This window comes from Triticum aestivum, chromosome 1D, assembly GCF_018294505.1.
Source record: "Triticum aestivum cultivar Chinese Spring chromosome 1D, IWGSC CS RefSeq v2.1, whole genome shotgun sequence".
NCBI lineage: Eukaryota > Viridiplantae > Streptophyta > Magnoliopsida > Poales > Poaceae > Triticum > Triticum aestivum.
This window is the reverse complement of record NC_057796.1, coordinates 110,384,287-110,395,460: the sequence shown is the minus strand read 5'-3', so window position 1 is coordinate 110,395,460 and position 11,174 is coordinate 110,384,287.

The window sequence follows — 11,174 nt, the reverse complement described above, 5'->3', positions numbered from 1 at the left end:
TTCAACGGAAAAACGTCGATCCACTGGTTGTTACCATCACTCTAAATTTCTGCATGCTCTCCTTACATAATCTCACCATATTTTTTTCGTATGCATGTCAGATATTGTACACAGTCATGCTGAACATGTAGAGAAAAAGAGAAGAGTTTTGCGCGGCAATACAATGTCATGCAGACATCGCTCCATGGTGGGTTCAATGGCAAACCCTCCCCACCCCTCTCCAGATTGTAATCCAGAGGAAGATATCTGTTCTGAGGCGGATTCAGACGCCGCTGACCACTCCTATTTACCCCCCAAGGTGTTTGCTCTACCTTGGCATGATGATGTTAGTCATATCATGCATATGTTGCCTTGCAGTGCCTACTTTTGACATCATATATGTCATCTGCTTAGTTTAGACATGTTCTGTAATGCCACCTGTTTAGTTTCTATATCATATATGGGAATTATGCAGTCTCATGTCTTTTAGCCAGCCATAATATATGTGAAATGTGCAATGCCATCCTGTTTAACCAGGCATCATATATTTGAATGATATCTTGCCCATCCTTTTCTTCATTACATTTCCATTTGTCGACAATGTTTGTACATTAAACTACTCTTCCTGTGAATCAGCCATTTGGGTGGGAGATGGAAAAATCTGGAGTGAAAACAAGGCCTTCAGAGCAGACAGTGCTACCTGTCGAAGCAGATCTCTTGTTGGGTCCCGATAGCTCCTCAGAGATGGATTCAGAGACAGATGACCAGTCCTATTCCCCCACTGAGGTGTATGCTCTAACTTGGCACGGTTATACTGCTCATATCATGCATACGGTGTCTTGCATTGCATAGTTTAGACATCATATACACAATATTCAACACCATGTTCTTAGTTCAGACATCATATCGAATGCCCTCTGTTTAGCATATAAATCACATATGTGAATTAAATGATGCGATCCTGATTACTTAGATAACATGTAGGTGAATTATGTCATGCGATCCTGTTTAGTTATTCATCATATCTTTGAATTATGTTATGCTATGCTATCCAGTTTAGATAGACATCATATATGTGAAATTATGTCATGCTATCCGTTTTAGTTAAACAATATACATGTCAACTATTTCATGCCCTCTTTTTTCCACACTATCTATTGCATCTGTCTCTCATACAATGTCTGTACATTCAACTATGTTTCCTGTTTATCAGCCATTTGAATTGGAGCGGGTGATGCCAGTATCTAGCGGACTAAAAACACGGTCTTCAAATAAAACAGTGCTACCTCTTGGTGGAGATAGCACCCCGGTTGTACATGCACAAGAACCAGCCCTACCACACATAACCCAAACTCTCGCAGATTGTACCCCTACTGCGATGGACAGAGAACCAGCTTCACCCAATCTAACCCCAACCCAGCCGATAGTAACCCAGTTCCTGTTGACACAGCACCATCTCCACCACAGAGCTCCCAAACAAGAGCAGTTAGTAAGGCAGCTCCAGTGCCCAAAGGGCCAGTACTATCACGGCGAACCCCAACTCCACCAGTTAGTACGCCTATTCCTGTGGAGGAAGCACAACCAGCTAGTCGTAGTTTAGCATCTATCGCATTTGATGTTGTTAAATCGTATGTGCGTATCTTCCCATCTTGGAAATATTATACTGAAGATGAAGGAAAATGCCAGTTGCAGGTGTTTGTCCAGGAGTTATGTGTAAGTAATGTTATTCATGGCAATTACTTTGCTTCGTCCCATACATCCTACCTCCATGATGGTTATAATACAGCAAATTTTCCCATTTTTCTCTATAGAGAAGGACCGATTTGGAAACTCAGGATGAGGTAACCTGTGCTAATACCTCTGCTATCTTCAAGAATGCTTGGTGGCAGTATCGGAATTACCTGAAGAAAACGTACTTCACCGGCAAAGAAACTCATCAAATTCCCTTACGTTCTCCTGAGACACATTTACTGGACGATGACTGGGAACGCCTTGTTCTGTACTGGTCCCGAACCAAGAATGTGGTAAGGTCTATGAGCTCATTTTCTATTTTTAAGTATTATATTCTTGCGTCTTACTGTACTCTGTTCATGTAGAACAAGTGCCTAAACCTGAAGAACAACTGTTCTAATTTAAGATTCCATTGCTATCATAGTTCAAAAAAGCGCTAGGCGTTAATTGTGCGTTTTGCCACCGCCTTGCGCTTTACTGACCAAAGCGCATGCTTATGCGCAGTTATGCACAGATTATGCGTAGTTATGCGCAATGCGTTTTGCCAACGCCTAGAGCCTAGGCGCGCTTAAGCGCTCGCTTAGGCGCGCCTTTTTTAACTATGATTGCTTTGCTCTTGTATCACTGTATTTACTCATACAAACTTATTTTTAAATTGAAGGATCCAATCGAAACTCCAATGGCACAGCAGGTATGTTCACGCATGTTTCTTTAACAGGTTTGCTCTTATCAATAGCTCTGTTGATTTCAATTTCAATTGTGTATACAGTTGACTTTCATATCATGCACATTACTAGCATCACAACAGAGCCAATAGTGTTGTTGTACATGTAGACCCGTGGTACCCATCTGAAATCTTGTTGTGCCGTGTAGTTTCCCACGCTTTGTATTCTTTCACTGCTGCTTTGTCTTGAACTGATATGATTTGAACCGTGTCTCTATTTTGATTTGGCAAGACAATGCAGTGACCATAGGACATAGATATATGTTTGTTTGATGCTTTTATTATGTACTAGTACTTGGCAATAGAAGACTTGGTAGTTTAATCCTGTCCACCTTACTAATGAACTGGTTCACCGAAATGAGTTTCATATACTAGTACATGCTAAACTTGTTATGTGTCTGCTTGTTTCTTCTTTTAGAATGCTGACAGAATATTGGGGAAGAGTGCCTTATTAAGCAATGGTAAAGGAAGTAATGCAGATAAGGTTCAGGATAGTGACACATCCTTGTTGGTCTCCAACAAAGCTGATAAAACAGCTAAGGAAGACTATCTTGAAGACAGCGAGACAACCCCAAAGTCCTGTCTTGGTTTAGTGTTCGAGTTACTGGCCACTACCGCTTGCACAAGCTATTCAAACTCACTGTCTGAATCAGTTCGGTTTCTTGAGTCTCAACTACAAGCTGAAAGACATCGATCAGCTGTGCTGCGACAAGAAGCGGAAGGACTGCGGAAGTCCCTGGAGCATTCAGATGCATACTTTCTGGTGCAACAACAAGCGTTGGAGGATTTTAGCGCCAAACAGGACAAAGCTAATCAGCTTGCTAAGCTTATTGCCAGCATGGTGGATACCCAGGATAACGTTTCTTGAGCTCTTCTGAAGTTGTTTCAGTTATGCTCTTGTTTTGCTGCCGCGTTTATTTGCACTGGTGGCCAATTTTGACGGCCAGTGTATGTAATGTGCTGCTTTGTTCCCTATATTTGCACTGGTGGCGAACTTTGATGCCCAGTGGATGTAATATGTGTAATAGCGGTAATAGGCTAGCGTTAATTGCTTGCTTATTTATTTCCTTATTGTCTTGTTTAGTTGTTTGCTTGTAGTCACTGCAGTTCTTTTTCTGTTTTTTTCTAGTGGCCACAATAGCCTATTTTTGGTAACTAGGCCAAAATAATCGTGGCAACACACGGACTGTTGTAACCATGGGCCTCCTGCAGGCCGTATGATCCATGGGCCTTCGTCCGGCCGTAGGATCCATCGGCCTTCTATACGGGCCTTAGGGTCCATGGGCCTTCTACGGGCCGTAGGGTCCATGGGCCTTCTACGGGCCGTACGATCCATGGGCCTTCTACGGGCCGTACTATCCATGGGCCTCATACGGGCCGTAGGATCCATGGGCCTTCTACGGGGCGTATCATCATTTCGCCAATCATGGGCCGTACTATTCGTGGACCATAACGGGCCGTTAATAGGCCGTATTTGATAACTCTATGAAAACAGCCCAACGGGTTTTTTTGACATGAAAACGGCCCAACGTATTAACGGTCCGCAAACGGGCCGACTGTAACGACGGGCTGAATTTGGCCCACAAGCAGAAAATGACAGTAACGGGCCGTATGTAACCGAATGCTGCAAATGAGCCCAAGAATCAATGGGCCCTGAGAAGGCCGAAAGATAACTTGGGCTGGAAACGGCCCAATGGAATAACGGGCCGTTAATGGGTATAAAGTGATACACTGTTCATTACGGGCCAGTTTCACCACGGGCCGTTAATGGGCCAAGAGTTACAAAGGTCCTCATATGGGCCGAAAGAAGTCATGGGCCACACATGGGCCGGAAGTTAAAACGGGCTGAATCATATTGGACGGCCCAGATGACGCTACTGGGCCTAATTCGGATAGGGCGTAACGGGCCCTGGGTTAGCGGGCTGTAAATGGGCTATATGCGAACAGGCCGTTAACAGGCTTTCCGTGGGCCGGCCCGCCACCTTTTGACCAAGTCAAACGGGCCGGCCTTTTCACAGGAATGGGCCTCTGTTGGGCCGTGCCACGTGTCGCCGTATCATAGGCGCCTTCGGTCCAATGAGCGGATGACATCTGTTCCAACGGTGAGCCGACACGTGTTTCCTCCAGCCAATGATGATTTTACACGTGGAAAATCCCCATTGGTCGGGGCTGTTAACGGGTTATCGGATCCAAAACCCGACCCGATAGCTTAACGGCGTTCCGTTACGGTGGATGCCACGTGTCGGTCACCCTTGACGAAAGCACTTCTGTGACGCGCAATTTATCGTCATGGAAGTGGACACTTCCGTGATGATAATTTTGGTAATGTCATGGAACACTTCTACGACAGCACAGGTATGACTATCTTGATTCTGTCATAAATTTGTCATGGATGTACATGCATGACAAAAAATGCGACCTACTGTGCGTATCATCACGGAAGTGTATTTTTTTTGTAGTGATGGCGGACGTGGATGGCGAGATGCTTGCCGAGTATGGTGCGATGGATGCCATGGAGCCCCTTCCCCAGGAGACCGTCGGGCGCGAGCTGGACATGGAGGAGGCGGTGGAGATCAACGAGCACCAGTCATAGTAGTACTCTATGGTTTGTTTAATTAAGAGTGTTGGTCTTTAATTTGTTAGAGTAATGTTTAGGTCAGCTAGCTATGTTTAATTGCTGAACTTGCTCGATTAAGAAGTTTGGTTGTGCTGTAGTCTCCTTTGTGTACCCAAATTATGCAATGACATGGATGACCACTGTAACCAGGGAAATTCGAACCAAAATTTGCACGTTCAAACTCATCACACACGGGTTAAGCTATATGAATCTTTTGTGACGTTCACATATCGTTGAAGGAAATATGCCCTAGAGGCAATAATAAAGTTATTATTTATTTCCTTATATCATGATAAATGTTTATTATTCATGCTAGAATTGTATTAACCGGAAACATAATACATGTGTGAATACATAGACAAACAGAGTGTCACTAGTATACCTCTACTTGACTAGCTCGTTAATTAAAGATGGTTATGTTTCCTAACCATAGACATGAGTTGTCATTTGATTAATGGGATCACATCATTATGAGAATGATGTGATTGACTTGACCCATTACGTTAGCTTAGCACTTGATCGTTAGTATGTTGCTATTGCTTTATTCATGACTTATACATGTTCCTATGACTATGAGATTATGCAACTCCCGTTTACCGGAGGAACACTTTGTGTGCTACCAAACCTCACAACGTAACTGGGTGATTATAAAGGTGCTCTACAGGTGTCTCCGAAGGTACTTGTTGGGTTGGCGTATTTCGAGATTAGGATTTGTCACTCCGATTGTCGGAGAGGTATCTCTGGGCCCACTCAGTAATGCACATCACTATAAGCCTTGCAAGCATTGTAACTAATGAGTTAGTTGCGGGATGATGTATTACAGAACGAGTAAAGAGACTTGCCGGTAACGAGATTCAACTAGGTATTGAGATACCGACGATCGAATCTCAGGCAAGTAACATACCGATGACAAAAGGAACAACGTATGTTGCTATGCGGTTTGACCGATAAAGATCTTCGTAGAATATGTGGGAGCCAATATGAGCATCCAGGTTCCGCTATTGGTTATTGACCGGAGATGTGTCTCGGTCATGTCTACATAGTTCTCGAACCTGTAGGGTCCACACGCTTAAAGTTTCGATGACAGTTATATTATGAGTTTATATGTTTTGATGTACCGAAGATTGTTCGGAGTCCCGGATGTGATCACGGACATGACGAGGAGTCTCGAAATGGCCGAGACATGAAGATTGATATATTGGAAGCCTATATTTGGATATCGGAAGTGTTCCGGGTGAAATCGGGATTTTACCGGAGTACCGGAGGGGTTACCGGAACCCCCCGGGGGTTAATGGGCCATAGTGGGCCTTAGTGGAGAAGAGGAGAGGCGGCCAGGGCAAGGGCCGCGCGCCCCTCCCCCTAGTCCGAATAGGACAAGGAGAAGGGGGCGGCGCCCCCCCTTCCTTCTTCTCCTCCACCTCTTTCCCCCTCTTCTCCTAGTCCAACAAGGAAAAGGGAGGGAGTCCTACTCCCGGTGGGAGTAGGGCTCCTCCTGGCGTGCCCCCTCCTGGCCGGCCGGACCTCCCCCTTGCTCCTTTATATACGGAGGTAGGGGCACCCTAGAGACACAACAATTGATCGTTTGATCTTTTAGCCGTGTGTGGTGCCCCCCTCCACCATAGTCCACCTCGATAATACTGTAGCGGTGCTTAGGCGAAGCCCTGCGTCGGTAGAACATCATCATCGTCACCACGCCATTGTGCTGACGAAACTCTCCCTCAACACTCGGCTGGATCGGAGTTCGAGGAACGTCATCAGGCTGAACGTGTGCTGAACTCGGAGGTGCCATGCGTTCGGTACTTTATCGGTCGGATCATGAAGACGTACGACTACATCAACCGCGTTGTGCTAACGCTTCCGCTTTCGGTCTACGAGGGTACGTGGACAACACTCTCCCCTCTCGTTGCTATGCATCACCATGATCATATGTGTGCGTAGGAAATTTTTTGAAATTACTATGTTACCCAACAATGGCATCCGAGCCAGGTTTTATGCGGTTATGTTATATGCACGAGTAGAACACAAGTGAGTTGTGGGCGATACAAGTCATACTGCTTACCAGCATGTCATACTTTGGTTCGGCGGTATTGTTGGATGAAGCGGCCCGGACCGACATTACGCGTACGCTTACGCGAGACTGGTTTTACCGCCGTGCTTTGCACACAGGTGACTAGTGGGTGTCAGTTTCTCCAACTTTAGTTGAACCGAGTGTGGCTACGCCCAATCCTTGTGAAGGTTAAAACAGCACTAACTTGACGAACTATCGTTGTGGTTTTGATGCGTAGGTAAGAACGGTTCTTGCTCAGCCCATAGCAGCCACGTAAAACTTGCAACAACAAAGTAGAGGACGTCTAACTTGTTTTTGCAGGGCATGTTGTGATGTGATATGGTCAACACGTGATGAGATATAAGTTGTTGTATAAGATGATCATGTTTTGTTGAAGTTATCGGCAACTGGCAGAAGCCTTATGGTTGTCTCTTTATTGCATAAGATGCAAGCGCCAAATAATTGCTTTACTTTATCGCTATGCGATAGCAATAGTTGCAAGAGCAATAGTTGGCGAGATGACCATGTGACGACACATTGATATAGATCAAGATGATGGAGATCATGGTGTCATGCTAGTGATGATGGAAATCATGACGATGCTTTGAAGATGGAGATCAAAGGCACAAGATGATGATGGCCATATCATGTCACATATTTTGATTGCATGTGATGTTTATCTTTTATACATCTTATTTTGCTTAGTTCGACGGTAGCTTTATAAGATGATCTCTCACTAATTATCAAGGTACAAGTGTTCTCCCTGAGTATGCACCGTTGCGAAAGTTCTTTGTGCTGAGACACCACGTGATGATCAGGTGTGATAGGCTCTACATTCAAATACAACGGGTGCAAAACAGTTGCACACGCGGAATACTCAGGTTAAACTTGACGAGCCTAGCATATAACAGATATGGCCTCGGAACATTGAGACCGAAAGGTCGAGCGTCAATCATATAGTAGATATGATCAACATAGTGATTTTCACCATTGAAACTACTCCATCTCACGTGATGATCGGACATGGTTTAGTTGATATGGATCACGTGATCACTTAGAGGATTAGAGGGATGTCTATCTAAGTGGGAGTTCTTAAGTAATATGATTAATTGAACTTAAATTTATCATGAACTTAGTCCTGGTAGTATTAGCATATCTATGTTATAGATCAATAGCTCGTGTTTAGCTCCCCTGTTTTATTTTTGATATGTTCCTAGAGAAAACTAAGTTGAAAGATGTTAGTAGCAATGATGCGGATTGGATCCGTGATCTGAGGTTTATCCTCATTGCTGCACAGAAGAATTATGTCCTTGATGCACCACTAGGTCACAAACCTATTGCAGGAGCAGATACAGATGTTATGAACGTTTGGCTGCCTCAATATGATGACTACTTGATAATTTAGTGCACCATGCTTAAACGGCTTAGAATCGGGACTTCAAAGACGTTTTGAACGTCATGGACCATATGAGATGTTCCAGGAGTTGAAGTTAATATTTCAAGCAAATACCCGAGTTGAGAGATATGAAGTCTCCAACAAGTTCTATAGCTAAAAGATGGAGGAGAATAGCTCAAGCAGTGAGCATGTGCTCGGATTGTCTGGGTACTACAATCGCTTGAATCAAGTGGGAGTTAATCTTCCAGATAAAATAGTGATTGACAGAATTCTCTAGTCACCATCACCAAGTTAGTAGAACTTCATGATGAACTATAATATGCAAGGGATAACGGAAACGATTCCCAAGCTCTTCATGATGCTGAAATCGACGGAGGGTAGAAATCAAGAAAGAGCATCAAGTGTTGATGGTTAACAAGATCACTAGTTTCAAGAAAAGGGCAAAGGGATAGAAGGGGAAATTCAAGAAGAACAGCAAGCAAGTTGTTGCTCAAGTGAAGAAGCCCAAGTCTGGACCTAAGCCTGAGACTAAGTGCTTCTACTGCAAAGGGACTGGTCACTAGAAGCGAAAACACCCCAAGTATTTGGCAGATAAGAAGGATGGCAAAGTGAACATAGGTATATTTGATATACATGTTATTGATGTGTACTTTACTAGTGTTTATAGCAACCCCTCAGTATTTGATACTAGTTCAGTTGCTAAGGATAGTAACTCGAAACGGGAGTTGCAGAATGAACAGAGACTAGTTAAGGGTGAAGTGACGATGTGTATTGGAAATGGTTCCAAGATTGATATGATCATCATCGCACACTCCCTATACTTTCGGGATTAGTGTTGAACCTAAAATAAATGTTATTTAGTGTTTGCGTTGAGCATGAATATGATTGGATCTTGTTTATTGCAATACGGTTATTCATGTAAGTTAGAGAATAATTGTTGTTCTGTTTACATGAATAAAACCTTCTATGGTCATACACCCAATGAAAATGGTTTGTTGGATCTCGATCGTGGTGATACACATTTTCATAATATCGAAGCCAAAAGATGCAAAGTTAATAATGATAGTGCAAATTATTTGTGGCACTGCCGTTTAGGTCATATTGGTGTAAAGCGCATGAAGAAAATCCATGTTGATGGGCTTTTGGAATCACTTGATTATGAATCGTTGATGCTTGTGAACCATGCCTTATGGGCAAGATGACTAAGACTCCGTTCTCCGGAACAAGAGCGAGCAACTGACTTATTGGAAATAATACATACTGATGTATGCGATCCAATGAGTGTTGAGGCTCGCGGCGGGTATCGTTATTTTCTAAACTTCACAGATGATTTGAGCAGATATGGGTATATCTACTTGATGAAACATAAGTCTGAAACATTTGAAAAGTTCATATAATTTCAGAGTGAGGTGGAAAATCATCGTAACAAGAAAATAAAGTTTCTACGATCTGATCGCGGAGACGAATATTTGAGTTACGAGTTTGGTCTTCAGTTAAAACAATGTGAAATAGTTTCACTACTCACGCCACCTGGAGCACCACAGTGTAATGGTGTGTCCGAACGTCGTTACCGTACTTTATTAGATATGGTGCGATCTATGATGTCTCTTACCGATCTACCACTATCGTTTTGGGGTTATGCATTAGAGACAGCTGCATTCACATTAAAAAGGGCACCATCTAAATCCGTTGAGACGACACCGTATGAACTGTGGTTTAGCAAGAAACCTAAGCTGTCGTTTCTTAAAGTTTGGAGTTGCAATGCTTATGTGAAAAAATTTCATCTTGATAAGCTCAAACCCAAGTCGGAGAAGTGTGTCTTCATAGGATACTCAAAGGAGACAGTTGGGTACACCTTCTATCACAGATCCGAAGGCAAAACATTCGTTGCTAAGAATGGATCCTTTCTAGAGAAGGAGTTTCTCTCGAAAGAAGTGAGTGGGAAGAAAGTAGAACTTGATGAGGTAACTGTACCTGCTCCCTTATTGGAAAGTAGTTCATCACAGAAATCTGTTCCTGTGACTCCTACACCAATTAGTGAGGAAGCTAATGATGATGATCATGTAACTTCAGATCAAGTTACTACCGAACCTCGTAGGTAAACCAGAGTGAGATCCGCACCAGAGTGGTACGGTAATCCTGTTCTGGAGGTCATGTTACTTGACCATGACGAACCTACGAACTATGAGGAAGCGATGATGAGCCCAGATTCCGCGAAATGGTTTGAGGCGATGAAATCTGAGATAGGATCCATGTATGAGAACAAAGTGTGGACTTTGGTTGACTTGCCCGATGATCGGCAAGCCGTAGAAAATAAATGGATCTTCAAGAGGAAGACAGACGCTGATAGTAGTGTTACTATCTACAAAGCTAGAATTGTCGCAAAATGGTTTTTGACAAGTTCAAGGTGTTGACTACAATGAGAGTTTCTCACTCGTATCTATGCTTAAGTCTGTCCGAATCATGTTAGCAATTGTCGCATTTTATGACATCTGGCGAATGGATAAACAAAACTGCATTCCTTAATGGATTTATTAAAGAAGAGTTGTATATGATGCAACCAGAAAGTTTTTGTCGATCCTAAAGGTGTTAACAAAATATGCAAGCTCCAGCGATTCATCTATGGACTGGTGCAAGCATCTCGGAGTTGGAATATACGCTTTGATAAGTTGATCAAAGC